This window comes from Protopterus annectens, unplaced genomic scaffold, assembly GCF_019279795.1.
Source record: "Protopterus annectens isolate FY-2018-M unplaced genomic scaffold, PAN1.0 ctg64531_obj.part0, whole genome shotgun sequence".
NCBI lineage: Eukaryota > Metazoa > Chordata > Ceratodontiformes > Protopteridae > Protopterus > Protopterus annectens.
Genome location: NW_025052587.1, coordinates 1 through 6908, shown reverse-complemented (window position 1 = coordinate 6908; position 6908 = coordinate 1). Strand labels below are relative to the sequence as shown.

General features: G+C 32.2%; 2 non-coding genes across 2 annotated transcripts; both read right to left on the bottom strand.

Annotated features, from left to right (window-relative positions):
- Positions 1-458: 458 nt before the first annotated feature.
- LOC122792023 lies at positions 459-595 on the bottom strand. Its single transcript, XR_006363263.1, has one exon. It is a non-coding gene; the product is annotated as a U4 spliceosomal RNA (small nuclear RNA).
- Positions 596-3752: 3157 nt separating this feature from the next.
- LOC122792022 lies at positions 3753-3888 on the bottom strand. Its single transcript, XR_006363262.1, has one exon. It is a non-coding gene; the product is annotated as a U4 spliceosomal RNA (small nuclear RNA).
- Positions 3889-6908: the final 3020 nt, after the last annotated feature.

Here is a 6908-nt window from a genome sequence, read left to right as displayed (position 1 = left end):
ACATGTTGATGGATCCAGAGGTCTACATCCATTTACAAAGTATTTTGATAAATTAAGACTGTCATTTCTACTGCTTACTGAAATATACTTTCAGAAGGTATGTAATGAAATGGGTCTATTGAAAAATCCTACCCTACTTTAAAAAAATTATATTGCAATGAAGAAGAAAATCTACATGAAGTACTTTAATGACTTCACCTTGCCAACATTATTAAAACATGGAAATCTATCTGTTATATCTTTATTGCCACATAAATAAAATAATAAAAAACAACTTTTTACACCAATATTTAAATAAACAAAAATGAGAAATGAAAAATATGTCATAAAAAATAAGTGTACATCAATCATCTGTTCTCAAAAATTGAAGTATCAACTTTTAAAAAGCACAACATGCTGTCATAAAAAATACGTAAAAATACCTAGTCTCCGAAGCCTAAATTTTACAATATACAAAGTCTCCTCAGAGACAGTAAAAAAATTGTCAAGTCTGTCATAAAACAGGCTTAACGGGGTTTTGGGTAATGTTTTCAAATAGCAATAATCACGCCTCAGTAAACCTTCATTGGCTATGATACTACCACTGAGCAAAGCTAAAAAAAGATAACTGGGGCTCATACTTCCCTATATTGCAAAGACTTTGACAGCTTGTGGAGACTTTCCTGATGCATTCTGGGATGGAATATGCAAATAATGTCAAGTCTTTTCAAAAAGGTTTGCCATGCTTTTTCCTTTGTAAATTTTAACACTCATTTTACTAAACTGGCATATCGTTCTAAAAGATAAGAATGACACAATAGGTTTTTCACATTACATAACACTGCATTTCTATATATTAGCCATGTTTCCAAAATATCTCATAACACAGAAAAGGTACAGAAAATCTTTAATTCATAATGCTTAGGAGAATTCATAGACACTCTCACAAAAACTTTAGCTACTGCACAATAGCTTAACATTAACTTTACAAATGAGATTTTTTTAAAGCACAAGAAGCGACTTTTTAGAAGATGCTCTTCTGATAGTATCTTTTTTACTTTGTATGTTAATTAAGCAGATCATCACTGCTATTATGCAATGCTTCTACTGTCTTAGGTATCTGATTATTCTTAGTCAACTCTTATTTTACTATCTAACTCAAAAGTCTGCATCAGATCTGTGGAAAGTTGATTTTTTTTTCCCTGTCTAATTTGCACTACTACAAATATATTATAGCTTCCATCCTTGGAAGTCTTATAATGACTGAATCTATGTTATAAGATATTCAAAAATCATGGAATGTTATGAATAATTCTATGAGCACATCTATACTATAGCTAGTGCAAAATCTTTTTTGCCTTTTTCCATAAAGTCTGAAGCAAGGATTCAACTTTGTCTCAACTTTGCCAACAATGGGCTTTCAGCTACTTAAAATTTTGGGAAATTAATTAGACGACTTTTGAATTAAAAATATCTCGATCTGTAAACTTGGACAGTACCTGTTTAATTACTCCTAAAACTGATCCATACCATTTGTACTCCATCAGTAATCATGTTTAAGGGCCATGTGTCATCTCTCAGCAAACCTATATCTATCATGTTTTTGTGAGTTACAGTATACCTAATTAAATTTAATTGATATTTTTCTTTGGGCTACAAAATATCAATTCTATTTTGCTATGCCTCCTTTCTTCTGCATGTCTCTCTCTAATGCAGCAACCTCACAGTGATGTCATTTGTGAATTCTCATAGGTTTTCAATACCTATTTACTTTGTAACACCAACAGGATATTACCTCAGTCAACAGACAGCAACCCGACAAATTCAAAGCAATATATCTTTTCAGGGACTATGAGTTTCCTGAAAGCTACGCTTACTCAGAAACATGGGTTCTGAAAATTATTGTACAACAAAAGGTGCATAGGAGACAATGATAAATTCTGTTTTAAACATTCTGATTTCATTCGGTGCAGTTTTCAGAACTGCATATATTGTAGGCAGCTTTTTTTCATCACACACTAAAAAATGCAGAAATATTGTCTTTCTCCCTGAAAATTAGGAAAGGCTGATAAAGAATAAAGTGAGAAATAACTCTAATTTTTGATATTCCTTCTTTTGCTTTTTGCAAAGGGGTAATTACAGCTTAAACCAACAAAGTGAAATGCAGGATATTTTTTTAAAACAAAAACAATGTACAGCAATATTTTCAAATGTGTGGGTGAATTTTTCACTCTACTCAGTTCACATTCATATTGCTAAAGAATCTTTTCTCAAGGTTTTCAATTTCAGTAACAAAACTTTAATTTTATTTTTTTACCATATTTTAAATGTTGTACAAAGCGTTCCACAGTTTCTAGCAATATTTGCAGAAATAATTTGAACTTAATTTTAAGCTTTAATTTTCAGAATGATGGAAGTTTTAAATATTTGCCACAATGGTGTTCATTTCAAAAATGCAGTTTGCCAGGTGTAAGCTCATTATACATCTCATTTCAGGTGCACATAGAGAAATAATGTCAAAATGAAACCTTGTGTAACAATGCAGACACAACTGAGTAAATAACATAGTGTTCCTCAGTCATTTTGAGCGATATCAGAAATATGTTATTCATTTCATCTTGCAAGAAACACTAAAATGCAAATCTGCAAATGCAGTAGAGGCAGACAGTTTTACTGCCTCTTTCCCTTTTGTGCAACTACACTATTCTATCATCTCGTACTCCTTAAAAGTGTGTAGATTCACGAGCCACGGCATATTTTATTCTATCCACCTTTTTGATATCTCATAGGATCTGACTCTCTGCTGTGATTCCATTAACATCTTCCATCCACTGCTTCATAAAGACAAGCCTTTCACAATTGGAGCTACGAAGACTACTTTTCTAAGCTAATTAACTAATGTAATGTTTAAATATACATAATGTGCAAAGCAGGTTTTTTTGCTTAGAAAGAATCCATTGAAAAAAGTATTCCAAACCCTCTGGGAATTTAAAAATGTAACATTTTCAAACACATGCTGTGGTGCCTACACTTTTACACAATGCTTAAGCCTGCTTCGTCACTTTGCACAAATATCAATCAACCATCCTGAGGTGACTTAAGTAAGTAAATGTCCCTTCAATCACAGAAGCACAGAGGCCAAGATTTATACTACTATTTTAAACTAAATCAAACTTGGACAAAGCAAAGATATACAACTCTGTTTACTGAATAAATTGATAGGTTCTGTTTCATCATGTTTTCCATCAAAACACTGGCTGAACAATACCCCACAATCTGCATTTTAAATAGACAATCATTAAAATATGGGTATCGTGCTACAACATGTTGATGGATCCAGAGGTCTACATCCATTTACAAAGTATCTTGATAAATTAAGACTGTCATTTCTACTGCTTACTGAAATATACTTTCAGAAGGTATGTAATGAAATGGGTCTATTGAAAAATCCTACCCTACTTTAAAAAAATTATATTGCAATGAAGAAGAAAATCTACATGAAGTACTTTAATGACTTCACCTTGCCAACATTATTAAAACATGGAAATCTATCTGTTATATCTTTATTGCCGCATAAATAAAATAATAAAAAACAACTTTTTACACCAATATTTAAATAAAAGAAAATGAGAAATATGTCATAAAAAATAAGTGTACATCAATCATCTGTTCTCAAAAATTGAAGTATCAACTTTTAAAAAGCACAACATGCTGTCATAAAAAATACGTAAAAATACCTAGTCTCCGAAGCCTAAATTTTACAATATACAAAGTCTCCTCAGAGACAGTAAAAAATTGTCAAGTCTGTCATAAAACAGACTTAACGGGGTATTGGGTAATGTTTTCAAATAGCAATAATCACGCCTCAATAAACCTTCATTGGCTATGATATTACCACTGAGCAAAGTTAAAAAAAGATAACTGGGGCTCATACTTCCCTATATTGCAAAGACTTTGACAGCTTGTGGAGACTTTCCTGATGCATTCTGGGATGGAATATGCAAATAATGTCAAGTCTTTTCAAAAAGGTTTGCCATGCTTTTTCCTTTGTAAATTTTAACACTCATTTTACTAAACTGGCATATCATTCTAAAAGATAAGAATGACACAATAGGTTTTTCACATTACATAACACTGCATTTCTATATATTAGCCATGTTTCCAAAATATCTCATAACACAGAAAAGGTACAGAAAATCATTAATTCATAATGCTTAGGAGAATTCATAGACACTCACAAAAACTTTAGCTACTGCTGGTAAGCTTAACATTAACTTTACAAATGAGATTTTTTAAAGCACAAGAAGCGACTTTTAGAAGATGCTCTTCTGATAGTATTTTTTTACTTTGTATGTTAATTAAGCAGATCATCACTGCTATTATGCAATGCTTCTACTGTCTTAGGTATCTGATTATTCTTAGTCAACTCTTATTTTACTATCTAACTCAAAAGTCTGCATCAGATCTGTGGAAAGTTGATTTTTTTCCCTGTCTAATTTGCACTACTACAAATATATTATAGCTTCCATCCTTGGAAGTCTTATAATGACTGAATCTATGTTATAAGATATTCAAAAATCATGGAATGTTATGAATAATTCTATGAGCACATCTATACTATAGCTAGTGCAAAATCTTTTTTTCCTTTTTCCATAAAGTCTGAAGCAAGGATTCAACTTTGTCTCAACTTTGCCAATAATGGGATTTCAGCTACTTAAAATTTTGGGAAATTAATTAGACGACTTTTGAATTAAAAATATCTCGATCTATAAACTTGGACAGTACCTGTTTAATTACTCCTAAAACTGATCCATACCATTTGTACTCCATCAGTAATCATGTTTAAGGGCCATGTGTCATCTCTCAGCAAACCTATATCTATCATGTTTTTGTGAGTTACAGTATACCTAATTAAATTTAATTGATATTTTTCTTTGGGCTACAAAATATCAATTCTATTTTGCTATGCCTCCTTTCTTCTGCATGTCTCTCTCTAATGCAGCAACCTCACAGTGATGTCATTTGTGAATTCTCATAGGTTTTCAATACCTATTTACTTTGTAACACCAACAGGATATTACCTCATTCAACAGACAGCAACCCGACAAATTCAAAGCAATATATCTTTTCAGGGACTATGAGTTTCCTGAAAGCTACACTTACTCAGAAACATGGGTTCTGAAAATTATTGTACAACAAAAGGTGCATAGGAGACAATGATAAATTCTGTTTTAAACATTCTGATTTCATTCGGTGGTTTTCAGGGGCATATATAGGCAGCTTTTTTTTCATCACACTAAAAATGCAGAAATATTTCGTCTTTCTCCCTGAAAATTAGGAAAGGCTGACAAAGAATAAAGTGAGAAATAACTCAAATTTTTGATATTCCTTCTTTTGCTTTTTGCAAAGGGGTAATTACAGACTTTAAACCAACAAAGTGAAATGCAGGATATTTTTTAAAACAAAAACAATGTACACTAATATTTTCAAATGTGTGGAGTGAATTTTCACTCTACTCAGTTCACATTCATATTGCTAAAGAATCTTTTCTCAAGGTTTTCAATTTCAGTAACAAGGCACTTTAATTTTATTTTTTTACCATATTTTAAATAAAGCTTTTGTACAAAGCGTTCCACACCCAGTTTCCTAGCAATATTTTGCAGAAATAACTTTGAACTTAATTTTAAGCTTTAATTTTTCAGAATGATGGAAGTTTTAAATATTTGCTTACAATGAGTGTTCAGCTTTTCCCGAAAATGCACAGTTTGTGCGGATGTAGCTCATTATACATCTCATTTCAGGTGCACATAGAGATATAATGTCAAAATGAAACTAGCAATGTAACAAATGCAGGGCTGCAACTAGATAAATAACATGAGTGTTCCTCAGTCATTTTGACGTCAGAGAAATATATTATTCGACGTTTCCGCTTGCGAAACACTGCTAAATGCAAATCTACGAAATGCACAGTAGGAGGCAGGGCAGTTGCTCTGCCTCTTTCCCTTTTGTGTAACTACTCCTATTCACATCATCTCATATCCTGTAAAAATTCACAACAGAGTCCACGACATGTTTTATTTATCCACCTTTTGATATCTCATGGGATCCCAACTCTCTGCTTTGATTCCATTAACATCTTAACATCCACTGCCTTCATAAAGGAACAAACCTTTCACAATTGAATTTCTGAAGACTACTTTTCTAAACTAATTAAGCAATGTAATGTTTAAATACTTACATAATGTGCAAAGCAGGTTTTTTTTTAACTTAGAAGAGATCCATTGAAAAAAAGTATTCCAAACCCTCTGGGAATTTAAAAATGTAACATTTTTCAAACACACGTGCTGGCAGTGCCTACACTTTCACACAATGCTTAAGCCTGCTTCATCACTTTGCTGAAGCCATCAATCAACCATCCTGGGGTGACTTCACGTGAAGTAAAGTGTCCCTTCAATCACAGAAGCACAGAGGGCTAAGATTTATACTACTATTTAAAATACAGGTAAGCTTGGACAAAGCTTCAAGATATACAACTCAGTTTACACTTTGGACAAATTGATGGAGGTTCTGTTTCATCCCTGTTTTCCATCAAAGCTGGCTGAACAATACTTACCCACAGTGCGTTTTAAATGAACAGTAATTAAAAAATATGGGTACTGCTTGTATTTGGTGGATCAGGGTCACATCCATTTACAAAGTATTTTGATAAATTAAGACTGTCATTTCTACTGCTTGCACAAACATGCTTTCAGAAGGTATGTAATGAAATGGGTCTATTGAAAAAATCCTACCCTACTTTTAAAAAATGATATTGCAATGAAGAAGAAAATCTACATGAAGTACTTTAGCTGAGCTTCACCTTGCCAGCATTATTAAAACGGAAATCTATCTATTTACTCTCTTTATTGCATTATAAAATAAAAAATAAA